Genomic DNA, 21,821 nt, shown 5'->3' on the forward strand with positions numbered 1-21,821 from the left:
GAATGCCCAGTGCTCATTGGGCTGTTTGTGTGTGTTGATCGTTCCCTCTTGTTTCTCAGTGGGGTCCATTTTAGCAGCAGCCCTATTGTTGCTTTATCACGTGAGGTTGCTGCTAGAGTGAGCTGAAGCTGTAATAAGATGGAGACTACAGTGGGACGCGGGTGGTGCTGTGGTCTAAACCACAGAGCCTAGGACTTGCTGATCAGAAGGTCGGCGGTTCGAATCCCCGCGACGGGGTTAGCTCCCATTGCTTGGTCCCAGCTCCTGCCCACCTAGCAGTTCAAAAGCATGTCAAAGTGCAAGTAGATAAATAGGTACCGCTCTGACGGGAAGGTAAACGGCATTTCCGTGTGCTGCTCTGGTTCACCGGAAGCGGCTTTGTCATGCTGGCCACATGACCCGGAAGCTGTACGCCGGCTCCCTTGACCAGTAAAGCGAGATGAGCACCACAACCCCAGAGTCAGACACGACTGGACCTAATGGTCAGGGGTCCCTTTACCTTTACGTTTACAGTAAGATAGACATTGTTTTTAAACCTGAACATGGGTTTCTCCATTATGGAGAATGAGCCAATTGGTACAAAACCAATGATCTATCCAGGGAGGCTGCTGTCGCCTGCAACTGGTCTGACTCTGAGCCTAGGTGAGAGACAGGTGGAGAGATACCACCCATTACCAGCCTGGCTCCCTTCTCGTTTTTTTGGCAGAGGTTTCTGGGATGCCCCGAACCTGAGCTTGTAAAGCTTGTCTGGTCACTCTCACTCCCTGTCCTGGGATTAATTTATTGTGCATTAGTCATATGGCAATTTATCAGCACAAATAGAGTGTGCTGATGTGTAATTACGGGCAGCACATTTGGCAGAGCAGCACGTGCTGAGTGTCTCTGTCTCATCCGGAAGGGCAAAAAGGCTGAGTTTGCCCCAGAGAGGCTCCTGGGATGTGCTCTCTTCCACATCTGCGTGTGGGGCAAATGAAGCAGCAGTCTTCCTCGGTGAGGTAGCAGCAGCAGCAGCAGCAGCTAAGAACTGAATTCCTGGGTTCAAAACTCGGCCCAGCTCCAAACTGATTAGGGAAGCCTTAAGGTAAGAACCAGGGTTAGTTCAACCCTGGGACTGATGTGAGCTGGAGCCCAATGACATCTGCAAGGCACCAGGTTGACTAGTCCTGCGCAAGACATTGATCTCTCGTCGACTACATGGGGATGATAATGCTGGCCTACCTTGCAGGGTTGTTGAGAACGTAGAGCATGAATTGAGTGCCAGCTCAAGGTGGTGGCATTCTATGAGCTCTGTTATTATTTGCTTGCTTGCTTATGTTTTGTCTTTCTTAGAAGGAGCTCAACAACCCTGTGCAGTAGGTTCAGAGACATTTTTAGCAGATGTGGTGCTGGGGTGCAAATATCCGCCCAGCGCCCCCAAATTACCACAGATAGTGGGGGGGGGGGCAAAGCTGCACACTGCCAGCCATTGGGGGGGCGCAACTCTTCCCCATGCCGCTGCAGGAGAGCAATCCCCGCAGAGGCTTGGGAGGCAGGCTGCACGTCCGCCAGCCATATGGTTGGTGGGGCACAGCTGGCAGGTGTGCAGGAAAAAGGGAGGCCGCAAGCAAAGCCGTGCAGCTCCCCCACTCGCTGGGGCGCCCCTGAGAGGCCGGCGCCCTGGCGTGACACACCTCTAAACCCTATGGGAAAGACGACTCTGAGTAGGTTAGGCTGACAGGCACCTGGTGAGCTTCACTGCTGAGTAGGGATTTGAACCCTCGTCTCCCAGGTCCTAGTCTGACACTCTAACCACTGCATCACCACCTAATAATTAAATGGGCCAGTCCTCGTCGGGTGTCCCCCCACCCCACCCAATTCCACATCTGGACCCGGAGAGGTGAGAGGATCCCACTCAGACGCCAGTGACATTCTCATTGTCATTTTGAAATGACCCATACAAAGCAGGAAGAGGTGAAATACAGCTGGTGGAGATTATGTATAATCCCAATTTGGTGTCCCCCAGGTTTTGGACTAAATTTCCTATCATCTTTGTCCATTGGCCATGCTGGCTGAGGCTGGTGGGAGCTGGAGTTTAACAGAGGCCTTGTTAGTGGTGGCTCCCTCTCTATGGAATGGACTTCCCAGCAGAGGTGTAGCATTGGGGGGGGGGCAAGAGGGGCCGTATTATTTCCAAAATTAACAGTCTGGCAATTTTATTCTTAAATCTTAGCTGACAGCAAGAACATCTGGCAGGGAAAAAATTGAATTATTTGGGAAGGCTGGGGTTGTTTTAAATTGTTCTTAAGTGTTATATGTTAATTTATATTTTGTATTTCTGTTTTTTTGTAAGGCCAGTTAAATATTCTACTTTTTTTAATGTGTTTGTGGGACAGGGGTTGCTGTTTTGTTGCTTTTGCTTTAACTATTACTGGTGTTTTTACTTTGTATTTTTAATCCTGTGATGCACCCTGAGATCTTGTGATCAAAGGAGGTATATAAATCTAGACGACAACAACAACAACATTCATCCGGGGGAGGCACACTTACAGAGCAAAGTGCTCTTTAGGGGACAGTGGAGCCAGACACACTGTGGAGCTGCAGATGACACACATCACATGACTTGGCCCTGAGTTCAGGATTTACCTCCCATCTACAGCAGGTGGGGGGCAGCAAATCCAGAGTAGCAGCCTGGCTAGACAAGCAGTAGTCTTTGCATATTATTATTAGTATTATACTTCTAAGTCACTTTAAAAACAAAAGTAACTCAAAGCTACGATTCCTGCATTTGCAGAGGGTTGGACTAGATGACCCCCGGGGACTCCTTTCAACTCTGCAGTTCCGTGCTTCTGATTTTGCGGTGGTGCTTGTTCCCAGATAAAGAGGGATTCCAGGGCCACGGGCCTTCCTGAATTAACCAGCACACCCTTTATTTTATTTTCCCCCTGCGAGGGAGGTGCCTATGAATTTATATGGACATTCAAAGTTGCCTAAGGCAACTTCGGGGCTGGGGGTTGGAATCTGCTTTTTAGATAAAATAAAACAAAATCAGTGGGTGGAGGAAACAGGCTCGTAAGCCAGCCCATCTCTCGTTCTGTGCCTAGCAAGCAATGTCTGGGCACATTCTGCAGCCAGCCAAACCCACAAGACACCCCCCCTCCGCCACCCACCAAACCCCCTCTGCACCCCACCCCTATGTTTTCTTTTCCAAAACTCCCTCCTCCGTTTCCCTCGCCTCTCCTGGATCTGCCCCTTTTGGAAACTCTCGCAAGAAGTGAATCTTTTCGCACACAACTACCAAGGAAGAAAGAAAAAATGTTGCAGGAAAAAGGAAAAAAAAAAACATGATCAAAAAGAGTAGGGAGGTTTTCCGTTTTTGATTTTTTTTTTTTAAAAAAATGCTTTTTTAAAGAAAACTTGCTTTATTTTTGGAGGCGGAAGGAACAATCGGTGGCAAGAGGAAAAGCCCTTCTGCTGCTCCCTCGGACCTCATAGAAAGCAACCCTCCGGCTGGCTGGCTTGGGTTGTTGCAAAAACCAGAAGTGAACTCCAGGCCGACCCGGAAGATTTGAACTGAGCTTTATAAGCACTCGGCGGGGAAGGGGGGGGGGAGAGAAAAAAAAAACAACCAAAGCTATAGAGACTGAACTTCCCAAGATCGCCCTGGTAGGGAGTGTTGTTCTTTTTTTGAAGGGGAGGGGGAGTGTTGAAGAAAACACTCCTTTTTGCCCCCCCTCCTGATAAGACTTGAGTGGCTCTATTATTACCCGTCTTTATCTCTAGATATCTATACTCTCGCCTCATGTCTATTTGCATTAAAAGCGCCCCACGTTTGCCAAAACCTCTGCAATTGAAGGTGTGTATTATTCCGATTACTGTGCAGTACTGTATTCTGTTATTATGGAGGAAAGGGCAAAGAGGCGGACGCGCTCTCCCAGGCCAGCTCCAAGCAAGGATTGGCGAGGTTGGAGGGTGGTGGGGTTAAACTTGTGAAGGCGCGGGGGGGGGGGGAGAGAGAAGGGGATAGATTGCTAATGTTGCAACTCAGTAGCAACGCTGCATGCTTTTTTCTCCTTCCTTGGCTTTCTGCAAAATGCATGTCAGTTTCAGGCTAAGATTGCAAAGGGGGGGGGAAGTGGTGGGTTTTTTGGGGGGGGAGGGATGCGTTTGCAAATTCGATGCGCACATTTGCAGCCGGTCTGCGCCGGAGATCGTGCGCGGGGGGGGGGACTGTCTTCCCGGTTTGTGTGTGTGTGTGTCCCCCCCTTTCCCCGGTCGTCTCCTCCTCCTCCTTATTCCGCCCCCCCCCCCCGACGTAACTAAAGGTTGGGCGGGTGGAGATGGAGGAGGAGGAGGCGAGGAAGAGGAAGCGAAACGGGGGTGCCCATTTTCTTCCTTTGCGGACGGATCTCTGGCTTGGGTTGCAATTTGCAAGCGGAGCATGTGTATTGGTATAGGAAGTGTCTTTTTTTTTAAATAAATAAAAGCCGGGCTATTCAAAAGAGGGAAAGATTATTAAGAATAATACGTTAAAAAAATAAATAAAACAAAACACCCCTTTTGGTGCAAAAAGACCTCCGGCCAACAATGATTTAATGCAAATAAAGGCGAGGGCAAAAAGGAGCTTAATTTTTTTTTCCTCCCGTTTTTCCCCCCTCCGACTTTCTAGTTTTGCGGCTGCCTGAATTTTTTTTTTTTTACTCCTCTCTCCTTCCCCTCTCGGAGTCCAGGCGAAGCTTCCGATTTCTCCCTTTTTTGCAGATCTGCAGAATATGGCGTCCCCGTTTCTGTTTTAAAAATAAGCGAGGCTGCCATTTTTGTTTCCCCTTTTGTCTGCAAATTTTAATAATAATAAAAAAACTGTCTTGAGAGTGTTGGAGAGGCAGCCCGGGGGGGAACCGGGGGAACCTGAAAAGGGGTGTTTTGCTTTGTTCTGGGGTTTTATGCTTTTTGGGGAGGGGGGTTGGCGTTGTTGTAATCTTGCTTTGCTTTTGTGTGTGTGAGTCTGGGATGTTGCACTGTTTTTGCTTCTTGCACTGTGAATTGCGTGTCGATTGCACTTTTATTTAAGGGGAGAGAGAAAAAAGGAAATGGCTGTTTATTTATTTATTTTAGATCTGAAGTTAACTTACGCGAAAGTTGGCTATGAAAATATTGCATAAAAAGGACACCCCCCGCCCTCTCTCCCAAGTGATTGAGTTGTACAGTTTTCTTTCGTTTTTCCTCTCTTTTGGAATATTTAAGGAGTGGGGGGGTGGGTTGTAACTGAATTTGTTGGTTCTTTCCTCTTTTCTACATGCATTTTCTTTTAATGGGGTATAGTGCTCGCGTTCTTAAAACAGCTTTTGCAAATGCCACGTTTGCTGAGGAATAGTTTGGAAATTGGCTGTTTGAATTGGAATGTCGTATTTTCTCCTGGTGTGGAATCGGCAGCTTAAAAAATAATAATGTTGGAGATCCTGTCTCTCTCTCCACACCCCCCTACCCCACTTTTGCAGTTCTGTAGAGAAAGGTCTGTACAGTTTCAGAGAAACATAAGGTTTTGTATGTGTGTGTGTATATTTATATTTAATGTCTCCATGTGCATTTGTCTTCCCATATATGTGGTGTTTGGTCTAGACTTAAATTTTAAGATCTTTGGTGGCCGAATCTTGTGTTGGCTAATTTGCCATTGGACTTAAGAAAGAAAAAAAGCAATGTGTCGTAAGACAAGCATGGATTTATTTTTGAACAGTAGTGGGGAGGTGGTGACAGTGGTTGGGAAATGTGCTGGTTTATTTTATTTTATTTTATTTATTGCTCCTCCGGTGGAATGGTGCACTGTGCATGGATCTGTGAGGCATAACTCCACGTCCTTTTGTTCAGTTATAATTTTTTGCAATTTGCCTTTTGGAGACTTTCTGCCCAAAATGCCACAATTTGACCCACCCACCCCGAATACCGGCTTGGGTTAGGTTGGACTGGGTGCCTGTTCTTGAAGCGGGCCGGCAGGGAGGCCAGACGTTCTCGAGAGGCGGCACACAAGTTTTGGGGCCATCCTGGGGCAGAGCTGGGCTGGACATTGCTGAGAGAGGGGTTCAGGCAGCCCTGGTGTGTGCATGTAGTTGATCCATTTGGCATCTTAAGACATTGGTCGCTTTTGTCGGTGGCAGAGAATAGGAACTTAGAAGGCCAGGTAAGACTCGGTGATAGAGATGATGTGGTTTTGGCTCTTCCTCAAGCAAGGCCGACTAACATTGGTGTATGAGCTTGCAAGCTTTTGGGTCACACAGAGCTCTTCTCAATAATACCAGACTCCTTACACCAGGAGGAATTGGCTTGGTGTTTCCTGTTCTGTGTTTATGTGGCTGATCATTCATGTTGCTGTTGTATTTTAGGGAAGAGGGCTCCATCTCGGAGAACTGGGCCCTCCTTCATGTTTAGGAGCTGTGGTTTTAGACCATATATTCATGAACAAATACAGACCTGATCCTTAAGTTATGTGATTATTGGGAGAAGCCAAAAGAATACCCCAGTAATTCCCAAAGCGTCTACTGCGAGAGAACCGGTAATGCGCTGCTAAGAATGAGAATCTCCAGGGAGGAGGTTGCTCATTGTGTCTCTGCATTATTTACAACTTAGGCCTTGCTTCCTGGTGACGGGCAGCTCTACAAAGTCTCATAATTTGGTGTGATGGGATCATTCCCAGTGTAGACTGCAAACCAAAATCACCAACACTCTAAAGGAGGCTGGCTGTTGCATCTCTGCATTGGTAACCACTTCAGGCTTCCAGTGAGGAGTCGCATCCCAAACAGTGACTCATGCAGAAGCACAGAAGTAGACTCCTGGGTTCGTAATTCTTAGAAAAACTGGTTTTGGGGTGCTGGAAGAATGAGGGACTTATGTATCAAACAATGTGTTTGTGAACAAATTGGGCCTACTCCTGGTCGTGCATATATTTGTAGGGGAATAAATGAAGGATCTTATGTTCAGTCCAACGGTTAATTTTTCCACACTTTACCAGTATAACACTGGTAGAAAAGCCAAGAAATGTTTGGTTTGCATGCTGTGTACTTGGTGTTATTTCTCTTGTTCCCAACTTGACCCAGATGGGCTTCCTCATGGAGAACCCCCCCCCCCATCCTCTTTTCCCTCACAAAAATGGTCCACGGGGCCAAACATACCCCCTCCCCTCCACAGAGTGACCAGCAACCAAGGCTTCGATGGAGCCTTTTGTCTTCCCTCTTGCCGGAAGATTCTGTGGGAAAGGGCACTTGGTTCTCCTCCTCCAGCAGAGAGGCCTTGGCAAAGTGACTTATGAGGGAAATGCTTCTCGACTCTTGTGCATTCCTCTTCCTGGTGGAGATGCTTAGGGCGGTTGATGGTGTGAACTAAAACCGCCAGTCGATGAAGGCAAATGGAGTAAACGGCAGCACATTGCCACGCCGAATACGGCTGTTAAACCGAACTCGCGGGAGACAGGCGATAGATAAATGGCTTATGGGAAAGGGCGACTGGGTTGCGCATGAGAGCAAGAGGTTCTTGCTCCTAGTTGAGGAAACAGCTCCGGCAACATGCTTGTACCAGGACGGTTGTTGTTGACTGAGCGCATGTGGGCCAGCCGGAGTCGTTTGTTCCTTCCATTTAAACATAAGAACATGAGGAGAGTTCTTATGTCCTCATCTAGTCCAACATCCACTTCAAACAGTGGCCACTCAGGTGCAGAAACCCACAAGCAGCTCCCATGCACAAGCGCACTCTCCCCTCCTGTGGCTTCCAGCAACTGGTAGTCAGAAGCATTACTGCCTCCAGCCATGAAGGTGCAACATAGCTGTTGTGGCTAGCAGCCATTTCACCCTTTGGTGGAGGGGGGTGGTCATGGTTCAGGGCCCCTTCGCACGCATCTTGGCTGCCCAGAACCTTGGTGGGGATCTCGTGGGGGGGGGGGGACATGCAACCAGTGTTCAAAATTAGCCAGGCGCGTTTTGCGTCTGGCGCAGGTCCGGTTGCGACCATGTGGAGATCTCGGGGGGCCAGGTTGGTGGCTGAGGAAAGCAAAAGGTCACTTAGAGAAGGATCTGAAATGTTTTCCTTGAAGCTTGGGTTTGTTTTACTCTGCGTTGTTTGATTTGAAGGTGTTGCAACCCGCTTTTGAGAGTTGTTCTTTAAAATATAAAGCGATATAGAAATGAAATTAATAATTATAATTATAACAACAACAACCGCAAACATCAGTGGAGAAAAATGGTGCCTGGACATTCTGTTGTGATGACGGTAACCTAGGTTTAAGGTGTCTTTTGGGGTTTAGATAATATATAGTACCTTGAGTTTCTAAAGCTGCATGTGACAGTTGCATGGTTCCCTTGCTGCTCATACAAGGTGGATCAGCAAATCCACCTTTGATCATATATTTAGTGGAGCAGGAATAGTGGGAAGAACTTAGCTCTGGGCTTTTTTTTTTTCTTCAGAGCGCTGATGTCTGCTGGAGTGCCAGGGTTAACAGATGAACCCTCCTGGTTCTGGCAAATGGATGAGATGATAATGAGGCTTTCAGGTTTTACTGCCGATTAGAATAGAGCAGTCTGCGCCAACCTTTGAAAAATCTGGGGCCACAGTGCCCATCATCCCTGACCGTTTGGCCATGCTGTTTGGTGGTGGCAAGAGTTCAACAATATATGGTGGGCAGCATGTTGGAGGAGGCTGGTGTAGAGGGGGTGGAAGAATAAGGAAAATAATGGAGGAGTTACTCAAAAGGTAGAGCACCTGCTTTTTATGCAGAAGCCCCTGGGTTCAATCCCCAAATGGCGTCTCTAGGCAGGGCTGTGATTGTCGCCTTCCTCAAATCCTGGAGAGCCACTGGAAATCAGTGTAGACACTGAGCCAAGTGAACCAGTCGTCTGGCTCTGTATACACCGGTTCCTGTGCTCCTAATTCATGGTGGCAGTTTAAATGGCAAGACCTTGGGAGATGGTTTGCATTTCTGTTTAGAAGTTAAAGGCCGCATGTTTAGCCTGGAGAAGAGAAGACCGAGAGGTGATATGATGGTCATCTTCAAATCTCTGAAGGGCTGTCACATCAAAGATGGAGCAGTATTGTTTTCTGCCACTCCAGAGGGTAGGAACCAAACCAGTGGATTCAAATGACGAGAAAGGAGATTCTGACTAAACATGAGGAAGAACTCGCTGGTGGTTAGAGCCGTTCAACAGCAGAACCGACTCCCTCATTTGAAGTTCTTAAGCCAAGGTTGGGTGACCTTCAGTCAGGGATTCTTCAGCTGTGATTCCTGCATTGTAGGGGGCTGGCCTAGATGACCCTTGGGGTTCCTTCCAGCGCTTCAGTTCCAACTTCCGGTGGGCTTGTGCTGAAGCTCAAATGTGTCCTCCTGCAAGTTAGAGCAACGTGGTCAGAAGTGAGCTCCTCTGAGTTCACGGAAGTTTCTCGGAAGCTAACTCTGTGTAGCATTGCAGTTGTGCTGCCTGGTTGATCAAGGTTGTGATCCCAGGTCGACTTCTGTGTTCGCCCACCTTGCTGCAGCCAAAATCCAATATCTAATATTCTACGACTGTCACAGATCCACACTGCCATCTGCGTTGAAACACTCTCCTTGGGAGCATAGCTCTGGGCTGGTTTCAAAACGAACCACTTCGTTGCTTTATGTGAAGTTTGAAGCTTGAGCCTCATTCCCAATATATAGAAATAATATTGTGATGATGATGCTTAGCGGGTTTGCAGCATACTGGAGTTTTAGGTACATGAATGCCTTTTAAGGCTGGCTGGTATTATCCTCTCCGTATTGCGGTTGGGGCTGAGGCTTAGATGTTGGCTTGCTGTAGGCTGCCTCTTCTGCGGGTCACTGGCCATTGCTGGCTGGGGCTGATTGGAGTTGGGAGTCCAGGCAGGCACATGCAGAGGGCATTCAGGCTACCCATCCCTGGTGTACAGATTCAAAAGCAGCTAATTCTCAGTTGTAGAATTAAGGAGCAGGATTGGGAGCAGTTAAAAAGCTTAAGAACAACCTCTTTCCATATGAACCAAACCAGGTCCCGCAAATGTCATCTGAGCCCCCTCTTTCGTGTTTCCCTTCCATGGGAGATCCGGGGAGTGGCCTTTTCAGTGGTGGCTCCTCATTTGAGGAATACTCTCCCTGGGGAAGCTCTTGTTAGGCATCAGGCAAAAACTTTCCTCTTTAGCTAAGCCTTCGGTCTTTTATAAGTCTGGCCTTTTAGAGTGTGGGAGAATGTTTTTAAATGTATTTTTAATGTATTAGTTTAATTTGTTTGTTTCGTTGGTTTGGTTTGGTTTTGATGTATCTGTGGGGTTTTGTTTGTTTATTTGGTTGGAAGTTGCTTTGAGTCGCCTTTTGCAACTCAGTTTAATAAATAAATAATCAACTCAATTCAATTAATAAATAATAAACAAACAAACAATAAATTTAATGAATAATAATAATTGTAGGGTCAGATTTAATATCTGTAGCCCAGGATCATATTTCCAGCTCAGACATTTAGTTAGCTGCAAGTTATTCCGGCATAAATCATGCAAGGAGACAGACCAGGGAAGAATAGTTAAATGTTGCTAGTCTCTAGTATTTGATATTCAGCTGCTCATTTTTTTTTTTTTAGAAAAAGCTCAAAGCAGTTTACAGAAAAGATGAAATAATAAAATTATTAGTAAAAAAATCCTTGTGGCAATAATTGAAGATATTCAAAAAGTTGAAATAACAAGACTAAAAGCAGATTTGAGACTTGCATCAACTTTCTCAACATCTGAGTTAAGCACCCATCTCCCACTCAGTAAATCTTGCCTGCCCGTGCATTAAAATGGGGGGGGGGGGAGAGATATAAGTTTGGGAACCCTGTTGTTTCCCTGCTAATGGGTATTTTCTCTTCAAATGTTGGGTTTGGGGCTACAAGTGGCCCACTGTGCAGTTTCTGGTAGGCTCCGAGGCCTTCCTGGAAAGCATGGGTCCTATTGGGATTTTCCTGGCACATGCTGAAGAGCCAAGCTATTTTTCAGCGTTTGTTTCAAGATTGGAATGAAAAGAAGCTGGCCTCTTCAGCGCTTCATGTGGCAAAGTGACATTTAATTGGAAGGGTGAAGAAATAGACGGGGTGACGTAAGGATACTTGGGGTGCCATATAGTAGGAAGAGAAAGAGAGAGGACCTTTCACATCTCTTCTATAATGACCATAAGTCATTGTTCAAGCAAGCCAAATATTTTTAGGACCCATTTTATTTTTATGGTTGCAAGTTATTTTGTGGTTGTGGTTTAACAATCAGTCCTTCCCAGGGAACTCCAGGAATTATTCAAAGTGGCACCCTCATGCTTGAAAGGAATGGTGTAGATGTGACTTAAAGTTCCCCGATTGCAGCGGGCCTACCCTGGGTTATAGCATCACCTAAAGTGCTTTGTACCCGGAGCAGATTGAGTTTATTTGGACACCTGGCAGAAAAATTCCAGAAATCCTGTCTCTGGCAGCAATTAATTAATCAAAGGGCTAACTACTTGACATCCCAGCCGATTTGCCTGAGGTGGCCACCTCAGCGGCCTGACACAGAGGTGGGGAGCCTGTGAGGGCTCTCCCAGATGTGGTAGGCCTCCAGCTGCCATCAGCCCCAGAAAGCAGGACCAATGGCTGGAGGTGATGGGAGCTGGAGTGCCTCCAGTTCCTCATCTTCGGCCTAGGGTGATTTAACAGATGGAGTGGTTGCTTGGCAACCGACTGATGGGCTTCCCTATCAATCCCAAGTCACTGGAAGGGTTCAGGGGAGAGCACAGGAAATCTCTAGGAAACAACCCATAGGCTGCCTTTTGGCATTCCCTTCGAACATACATTTTGCCACCTAGTGCCTCAGCAGCTATTTTTACGCCAGGCTCGCCCATCTGTCCCTCAGGAGTAGCAGCAGGGTAAACTGAGGCGGTTTGTGGGCCTTTCAGAGTAATGCTGCCTAATTCTGGCGGATCAGATAGACTGCTCCTGCTGGAAGCTTACAGTCACCATGGACAGTGGCCAGTGACAGCTTTTTTTCCCTCCCTTAATTTCTCCAAAACCTACCTCCACTCCTCTGAAGCCGCCTAAATTGGTGACACAGCTCGGGCAGCAAATGCCATTGTTTAACTATTTGATCCATTCGCTGGGAACTGCAAGGTTGGACTTTTGCAATGCTGTCTGCTTGGCTCGGAAGCTGCAGCCAGGGCAAAAATCAGCAGATAGGTTGTTAAGCAGGCCGGCTTGCCAAGGACGTGTCACACCGGTTCTGAAGGAGTTCCACCTGGCTGCCAATATGCCACCAATCTCAAGGTGTGTGCACTAAAATTTAAAGCCCAGCGCAGCTTAGAATGCAGATGCTTGCTTTATTTATTTGCATTTATTTATTTTAAAATATATGTTCCTTTTTCTGGGAGAAGACCACCTAAAGCATCTCATGACAATGAAGACAAGTAAAAAGAAAAATTAGCGTGACTGAAACCAGGAAGGAAACCTAAGAATAAAACAGAAGGAAAATAAGAACAGACTCAGGACACAAATAGCACCACCATATTCCAGCCTCCATTCAGTCAGTGGGACAGAATATCATTCAGGAGAAAGCCGGTGAAAGAGTTTCCATAAAGCTTGGAGAGTAGCCTCTCACCACAGCTGTGCTGGGAGGGAGTTACAAAGGTACAGCCTCAGATGTGGTGGAAACTGTGTGTGGCCTCCCTGGGAAGCCAGTTCCACAGCTGTGGTGCCACCACCAAGAGAGCTCTGCTTGAACCCCATCCGCTTTTAAATCATGCAAAGCAAGGACACCAGCAGATCTCAAAGAATAGGAAGATGTTGATGGATGGATACATTATTACAGGCAGGTTGGATCTGTGCCAACATCTGGAACTGGAGGCAGCTGTGTAGTTTGAGACCTTAAAAACTACTCTCCCACCTGCCCAGACCCATCTATCTCAGTGATTTGTAGCTAGAAGGAAAAGACCTGATGGCTGGTTGAACATTCCAGATGTTGCATTAGGTTCTGGGGAGCTCCTTGTGGACCAGGATGATATGGCACTGGTAAAGTAAAGCTTTGCTTCTGTTGGAAGAGAGGGAAAACCTTTCCACCCTTAGAAAGAATTTGTTTTGCAGGGTTTAAGATTTGGCAGTTTCCATAACCTTGACAAATTGTTCATCAAATTGGTGAAAATTGTTTCATGCAACTTCGGATCTCGAATGGCAGACTTTCTTGTTGTTCGTATTATGCTCATTCTCTCTTTGAGTTGTATATTCAATATAAGTTTAAGAAGAAAGGAAAGGATATAGTAGAAAACAGTTTTTGTAAGTTTCCTCTGCATGGAGCCGGTTTTTACCAGGCCAGTGGCTATTTGCATGCCTGATGCAGTACAAATGATCCAGAAGCAGAGTCCAGAATCTGGGCTTCACTAGCTCGGGACTGTAGCCCTGTGTAGGGTTCGTTTTCATTAGTAACAACCCTACTAGCCATAAAGGCTAAGCTGTGCATTCACAGTCGGAGGCAGCGTGCCTCTGAATACCAGTTTCTAGAAATCACAGATGGACAGAATGCTGTTTCACTCATGTCCAGCTTGCCAATGGGCCATCTGTAAGAACAGGATGCTGGACTAGTGCCATTGGCCTGATCGCGCAGGTTCACGGAATACAGGAGGGGAGCACGTTCCTGTGCTTGAGTCCTGCTTGCAGGTTTCCTGTTGGGGCACCTGTTGGCTATACTTGTGTGCAACCGCAACACCTGTTCGTTGCAGAAAAATTGCGGACATGTTTTGAGGATGCACATTCTCTGTTGCGCTGGCTTTGGCATTATCCAAACTTAAGAAGAGCCTGCTGGATCAGGCCAATCTCTTATCCACTCTCTCCATGCCTCATTTAATTTTATAAATGTGTATCGTGCCGCCTCTCACTCGACTTTTCTGTAACCTAAAAAGTCCCAAGTGCTGCAGCCTTATTTCATGGGGGAGTCGCTCCATCTCCTTTTGATGCTTTTCGTTACCCTATTCTGACATTGTATGGGGGCCTCTGAGACCCCACTGGCAGCCTGATGAATACACATGATATAGCACGCTGGAACGTGGGAGAGCCAGGGATAGTCAGAGTAGTCCCATTGAAATGAATGAACATTCCTGCCTTAGGTTCATTTATTTCAGTGGGTATATTCTAAGTAGGATTTGGTTGCATGCAACCAACCCAGGGCTGCCATTCACAGCTAAGTTTGGCAGCATTTGTAGTTCCAGGCCAAGGCTCAGTCTCTAGAGACTGGCTCCCTTTTACAAGAGAGGTGACAGGAGTGCTTAATTTGTTACTTAATCCTTTTAGTAGCACCACCCCCACACTGCATTTCCTCTCCAGTTGCTCTCAAATCTTGTGCTTAGTCTGTTAAATTTTTTAGCAATCATTTTTTCTGATGCCCTGCCATTCCAGGTACCAGCTCCAAGTTTTATTTATATATTGCATTTATATCTCATCCTTTTTCTAAGCAGCTTGAAGTGGCATACACAATTCTCCCTCCCCCACACAAAAAAAATTATTTGTCTTTATCACAACAACCCTGTGAGGTAACTTGGGCTGAGTGACAGTGACAGGACCCCAGGTTGAGCTTTATGGCTGAGTGGGGGAATTTGAACCCTGCTCTGTCCCAGGTCTTAGTCCGTCACTCAGGTCTCTAACCACTACACCACATTGCCTCTCTAATTGGCACTACCCAACACTGTGGGCTCCTCCCCGGTCATTTTTTCCTCATCAGTTCTATACGCACAAGCACTATTTTGAATCAGTCTTTTCCTGTAGTCAAAACACCTCGGTTGTAAAACCAGAGAAAGGTGGTGCAAATAGCTGTATTGAGTGACCCAGAGGTTGGTCCCGACTGGCATTTCCCTCCACGAGTTGCAGCTCCCCTGGGCTTGAGAGGTAGACTGCCTCTGGACTTGGAGGTTCCATTGAGCTGTGGGGGGCTTACAGGACCAGCCGCAGCTCAAGAGCTCAGCTTGGTTTGCTCTCTCTCCAGGGGTTGGGCAGTGTTTGCCAGCGCATCCCTTCCCATCGGCGAACCTGCCATTTCTGCATGGGGGGGGAAACAAAACATCTTATTTATTTCTCTTTATTTCAGCAAGGCGAGACAGAGGGGGCCTCAAAAGCAGAGCAGTCCCACATGGGGCCCTAGCTTGTTTTAACGACAGTTGGGTAGGAGCTGGCGAAGGCCTGTGAAACCCCCAGGCCAGCCCTGGGCACTGGTGCTCGTACCTGCCTGCACCAGCGGGGGACCGTCTGCCGCCCGCCAGCCTGGAGCACCATCTTCACGTCTCCTCGGGCAGCTGCGGCCACCGGGCTTCCGAGGCCAGCCTGTGAGTACGAACCACGGCACTGCTAATGTCTTCCCTTTTTGCAGGGCTGCGGTGGGGCCCTGAGCTGCCCTGGCTGTGTGAACCTTGAAATGGACCCCTTTCCCTGGTATAATGGGCCCCCCAAAGCAGTCCTTCCTCTCGATCCAGCACATGGGCCAAATGTGGCCCTCCACACCTCTTGATCTGGCCCCCAGGACTCTCCCTGCGCCCTGCTTCATGCCCTTCCGAAGTGCTTTTGCCTGGCAGGGACTCTGCTAATGGCCTCCGTTGCTTGCCTGGACGGAGAGATAGGGCTACGAAGAAACTTGCAGCTTTTTGCGTCGCTAAAATGTAGCTGACTGTACGAGGGTAAGCTTTGCACGTGTTGCCTGGCCTGCTTTTGCCTCTGCCCACCCTGGCATGTGGCCCCTGGCTTGGAAGATTGCCCTTGTGGGCTGAAAATACCTTCCTTTGTCCTGGCAGATATGTTGTTGCATTGCTGGCTGAGACCAGGAGCTCACTTGTCCAGCATTTCCCCTACCCTGCAGATCTTTGGGGTTTGCGGCTCCTATCGTTCCTCACTGGTGGCCACACTGACGGGGGCTGGAATGCAGGACACCTGAAGGGGAACCGAGACTGGGAATCCACCGGGATTCTGTTTCCCGTGGTGGCAAAGCGAGGTGCCTTTCTAGGAGATCTCAAGCAGAGTAGGAAGGAGGTGGTCTCTCCCCAAAGTATCTTGGTACTCGAGAGGTATAACTGCATCGGAATATAGAACATAGGCAGATGTCTTATGCGGAAGTCAGATCACTGGTCCATCCTAGCTCAATATGATCCACACTGACTTGGCAAGTAGCTCTCCAAGGTGTCAGGCAGGGAGCATTCTCAGATCTTACCTGGAGATGCTATTGGGGACGGGACCTGGGGCCCTTTGCAGATGCTCCATCATTGATCTACTGCCCTTCCCCTAAAGGACATTTCTGCAAATTAGTGGTTATGTGCAGTTATTGTGGCCAGTAGATGTTAGCATGGAAGATTAGAACTTGGGTGAGTGGCAATCTCGTCCCCAGTTTGAGCCCTCCCACTTTTTTTTTTTTAAATTAAATTGTGGATTATTTTCGCAGCTGTTCTCACTTATTGATATTCAACAATACTACCCACATTGCACAGAAGCACCAAATATCTGTTGAATTACATTTAACTTTCAGGTCATTTCCATTTTTAAACAAAGGTATCGTTCCACAAGTTGCCGTGTGTCCTTGGAAGCCCGTAGCCACGTTTTATCAACATTGCATATAAAATAAAATAAAAGGTTAATTGAAAAGTAGTGGCTTCCCTGCCTGATCGACTCTTTCGGACATAGATTGCCAGTTTGTCCATCAGTATTAAGCCTTAGAGTTGGGAGGTCAAGATCTCAAACGGGTCTGTGTTTAGTCTCCCAGTACACGGCAGTAAAAATTTTGGATTAATATAGTAGATCTGGGGTTGCCAATACTAGGGATTGAACCTGGGGGCTCTTGCATGCAATGCAGATGCTCTAAGCATGGAGCACACATTGCTTTGTATTTGTGAAGTCGCTCTGGGAGCTTTTGGGGGCTGAAGAGATGGATAGAAATGATTTAAGTAAGTGATCAGTAATAAAATTGCCATACAGACACTTTACTTTTCATTTTTGGAGTGGGAAACTCCCAAACTCAGTGCAGTGCTGTATTCCCCTGCCCTGATAAAAATTCCTGCAGCACAAAGTGGGTGAGAGCAATCAGCCCTATGAGAGCAGGAGGGGCATAGTAGCTGCCCAAGGGTGATGGGCTTTGGTGCCAGGCCTGGTCATGGTGCTTGAGCTAAAATGGGTTTGTGTTGCGTCTTTCTTTATGTGCGTATATATCTGCTGACCTGACTGTGAGGCCCCTTGGCCATAAGTGTCCTCAAGGCAGGACTTAACCAGATGATGGCTAGGTCTTGCTTGCTTCTGGTCAGAGGATGCTGTAGATCTCCCCCCGCCTCAGATCTTGCTCCGCTTTCTTTCGCCCTGGGCAAAGTGGTGTCGGTCTGCCAGGGCACATGCTTTGTACCCCCTAAATTAGGCTACTGAAAAATAGTGGGTTTGGTGTAGAAGGTGAGACTTTCTTGGAAGGATTTGAACTGGAAAAACATTTCCAGAAATGCTTTTTATGTGAATGACAGTAACTTGCATTGGATTATTATTACTATTCTTTCCATTTTGCTGTGGAGAATTTGGAATTGGAAAGTTTTCCCGTGCAAAGGAGAGTATTTTATTTATTTTTTATTTATTTTGCCTTGGATAGAATAGTAGAATCCATAGATAACTTTGCAGCGGAAATGTTTTGATGCCCAGCCTTAGGCAGGGATTGAATTTAGCAGGTCTGGTTTGCTAAATGTGTTGAAACTGACATGCTTGTCTAATATTATATTTGCAATTGTTCCTAACTGAGCTTAGAAATTGGAATTTTAATGTAAACTGCTTAGAAGTTTCGATGACCAAGCGGTATATAAATCCGGCCAAATAAATAAACACATAAATGTTGTGTTTGTGGAACTTTTCCACTGCTCATCACTTGATGAAAGGACTTGTGAGCTTGGATCACAAATTCCTGCGCTAACGTTTTAGGCTATTTAGGGTTGCCCTGTGTCCTCTTTTTCCGGGACATGGCCTCTTTTTCACGGGCATGTAAAATTAGAGTCGTCATAGCGATCCATAGTTAAAAGTAGAAGTTGGCAAATGTGTCCTCTTTTTTGCTCTTCAAAATATGGCAGCAGTTTATTATTTTTTTCTACCTGGCTCCGGTCGCTAGCCCTCAAGATTCTAGCAAAGAACAAAGCAGAGTCTGCAAGCCTGTAGTCTGCCCACAACCTCTGTCCTGGAAGAGTTACCGGTATTTTGCTAGCTATAAAAGGACTAAATTGATGGTTTCTGGGAAGGCAGTTTGACGGGGTGGCCTGGGCCCCCTGAATCTGCTGCCCTTCCCCCATTATTATTTTTTTTTTTTAAGCTTTAAAGAAATCTTTGTTTAAAGGGCAGCAGGAGTTTTCTTAGTTTTCCAGAACAAATTAAAGTCGGGGACCCACGATTCCTGTTGGCATTTGCCATTACAGAAAGAGACAGAATTTGGGATGTCCCCACTCTCTTTGAAAGTTGGCCTAAATTTGCATCTCTCTGTGTGTGTGTGTATATATATACAGTCACATTACTGTACCTATGTATATAAACAATGAGCATGTGCTACCTTTTCTAATAATTTATTTTCAGACTGGCATCCGTGGTGCTCTGCAGTTGACAGGGTTGGACAGGGGCCATGAAACCCCAGACTCATTGCTAACTTTGATCGCCTTGCTGGCAGGGATCTTGTCCCAAGTGGTCCCTGCTACCCCATAATTTCCCTTTGAATTGCTTTCCTGCAGTGTGGCATCTTCCATTTTGCCTCTCTGGCTATGTACGCATCAGAATAAAAGGGTCTCTTGCATTTTCCCAGTGAGCTTTATCCCTACTACTGTCCTTTGATCAGCTCCGCCCCCTCTCTCAAACCTGTCTTTCTCAGCCTGCTACACCCACCAGATACTTTCGGGGCTGATGGGAGCTGTAGTCAAAAGCATCTGAAGAGCACGGGGCTCGTCTAGATGCTTTCAACCTGGGTTTTAAACATGGATTGGAACAGTAGAGGCAGCATTTTACCTTCCAAACAAAATACTGGTGGTGTTTGCGTTAAAGGGGCGTCATCAAAAATTGTACTGTTGAGCAGGGACAAAAATAGACCTTGTTGGCATGGTTGCATTTTTTTTTTGGAGGGGTGGGACAACCCTATTATATTAAGTGTTTTGCAAGCTCTCTGCACATTTACAGCGTTTGGCCCCCAGACTAGCAGCATCCTTCAGCCATGGTTACTTACTGTATTTTATTTTAAAAGTTTGAGTCTGCCTGCCTAGCAACAGGCTTCCATGGTAGATGACGACATAGGCATGCAACATAGGGATCTCCAGGCCAGGTTCGGAAGCGTATCTGTGTGGTACTAGATTGTCATGTTCACACATTGCAGTGTAATTGTATCCCACTTTAGGGGCACCAGATCAGGTTGCAGGAGAAAGAGGTGTCTTGTTTCCTTTCCCCCCCCCCCCCGACATACTGTTGTCCCCCAAGGTTGGAATGTGGCGATTGGGTACAGAATTCAGCTCCTGGGAGCACTTATTTTATTTATTTGGAAGGGAGTCAAATGCTGGGAAATTGGGGTTGTGTTTGCTATTTACAAAGTCCTGAACAACTTGGGTCCAGGGCACCTGGGGATCACCTGAACCCTTTTATCCCAACTTGATCACCGAGATCATCTGCAGGAGGATCCCTGGGTTCATTAGGCACATTTGACAGTGGCAAAACCTGACCCGTTAGTGTCTGCGGAACGACAAGATTTAGCATGTGTGGTCTGTTTTAACCTTTAAATGTATGCTTAAATTTTCCAGTGCCACCAGGCTTATGCAAGCAATTTAAGAAAACATCTTTCTGTAATAGATGGCCGATATCTCACATTTTAAACTTATACAGTATGTGGTTTCTGTTGCATATCTTTATGGCTGTTATAAGAATACAGAGGTAAAGTATATGGGATTTCAGTCTGCATTTGCCGACTTGGAACTGATCAGGAGGGTTAGGGAACCAAGGAACCATTAGCCAGTATTCCCATCCCATTCCTGAGGACCCCCACAACTCCTGGCCTCACCTTCCTCTCCTGAGTTACCCCCTCCCCAAGCACACTTATCGCAATTTGGAAATAGCGGGGCTTAGTTAGAGAATCATCCAACTAAAGCATTTTTAAAAGGTTTAATTCCAGACAATACACTTGTTAAATAAGAATGCTGCTTCTTATCAAATCTCAGTGCAGGTGACATTTTTGGGGTGGGGAGAGAGCACCTTCCCCCATTTGAACCCACTCAACAGCTTCAATTGGTGGAACTGGTACTGTTACAAGTGCTGCATAACATCTATTCTGCATTTGCAATAACTCGGTCTTTTAGTGTGGCACCACCTGCACTTTGGAACTCCCTGCCTATTGAGATCAGGCAGGCACCTACTAAAAGCATTTTTGTTTAGACAAGCCTGTCTAGATGTTTTATAAAGTTCGTGTGAGTTTTAATTGGTTTTTTTAGCCTGTTGTTTAACTCTTCAAAAGTTTTCAATTATTGTTGTTCATTTTTCTTAGTGATAATTTTATTGTTTTATATTTTTAAGCCACTTTGAGGTTTGTGGATTTATTTATTTTTTACTATCAAGCTGTGTATATATTTTGTGAATCAGCAAAGAACAATATTTATTGAAGGAACCGCAAGATAATTTTATTTAGCCAGCCATTTTCTTACATTGAGTTCCAACCTTTCTTGCCTCATGAAATCCCAGGTGGGGCACTCATCCACCCATTAGCCTTAGCAAAGGGGTGGCCTTGTGGGCCTTCAAACAGACCCTGGGACAAAAACAATGAAATAATATTTTTTTTTCAGCTGCCACCCATTGTAGAAGCAAAGGCCAACTCTGTTTTTCTGTACTAATCAATTCACTATTGTGGGAGCAATTCACAGTCCAGAAGAGTCTCAAAAAATTGAATAAATAGGCAGGTGTGCCCTTAATTTTTAACCCTGCCGATTTAAAATTTCCCTCCCTGATTAAAATTAATTGTTTCCTACCATTTATTTAACTGGCAGAGCAAGCCTGTATATGTCTATTCAAAAGTAAGCCCCATTGGGACTTACACCTAGGTAAGTGTGAATAGGAATGCAGCCTAAAGCTTCTGTTGATTCAACTTTAGATGTCTGCCCTTCCTTGTCATTTTTTTATATGACTCTGGGGACCTGGACCACTGACAGTCTCCAGACCATAGTTTTGTCCACCCACATAATGTGGGTTTATAAATAGCTTAAAAACAATCCTCTGCCAAGGATGCTTTAGCTGAGATTCCTGCATTGCAGGGGGTTGGACTAGATGACCCCTGGGTCCCTTCCAAATTTAAGATTCTATTATACTCTGTATTTTTCCTACAGTAAAGGGATTAATTGTTTGGTACCTCCTCCCATTATTTTTTTAATATAAGAAAAATTTGATGGTTACTCTAAAAGGCCACCAAGGTCAAAAGCTGATTAAAACGAATTTGGGGTGAGGTGGGGGGAATTGACTGCACATTCAAGGCATTGGAGGTTGAAATGGCCCCAGCCTTTTTGATACTGACTAGAATTATATTGAAACAATTTAGGCAAAGAGACTTTAATCATTAAATCATCAGTTTCTCACATTTCTATCCCACCTTTCTTCCATCATGGGCCGAAAGGGAGGACCTGGTCATCCATTTAGGCACTGACATGACCCAGGCAAGAAGTGTGTCTTCAGGCCGTACCCTTACAGTTTTTGCTCTAAAGGGGAAGATTTATGAGGAAGGGCTTAGTCATGCTGGCCACATGACCTGGAAGCAGTCTGTGGACAAACGCCGGCTCCCTCGGCCTATAGAGTGAGATGAGCGCTGCAACCCCAGAGTTGTCCACGACTGGACCTAAC

The 21,821-nt window shown here is 46.3% G+C and overlaps 1 protein-coding gene across 8 annotated transcripts in view; it reads left to right on the forward strand.

Annotated features, from left to right (window-relative positions):
- Nucleotides 1–3,684: 3,684 nt before the first annotated feature.
- The window catches only part of ZNF362 (zinc finger protein 362), a 29,227-nt gene continuing 11,090 nt past the window's right edge, over nt 3,685–21,821 (forward strand). Inside the window, exons 1-2 of one of the 8 annotated variants that reach the window (XM_033156584.1) lie at nt 3,685–3,832; nt 15,061–15,295. The gene's annotated coding sequence lies outside the window, so the exon portion shown is untranslated. Of the gene's footprint in view, nt 3,833–3,880; nt 3,941–4,302; nt 4,433–6,510; nt 6,805–15,060; nt 15,296–21,821 lie in introns of those variants that run through there. The other 7 variants (XM_033156585.1, XM_033156583.1, XM_033156586.1 and 4 more) reach the window with 7 other exon arrangements.

This window comes from Lacerta agilis, chromosome 8 (genome assembly GCF_009819535.1).
Source record: "Lacerta agilis isolate rLacAgi1 chromosome 8, rLacAgi1.pri, whole genome shotgun sequence".
In the NCBI taxonomy this organism is placed as follows: domain Eukaryota; kingdom Metazoa; phylum Chordata; class Lepidosauria; order Squamata; family Lacertidae; genus Lacerta; species Lacerta agilis.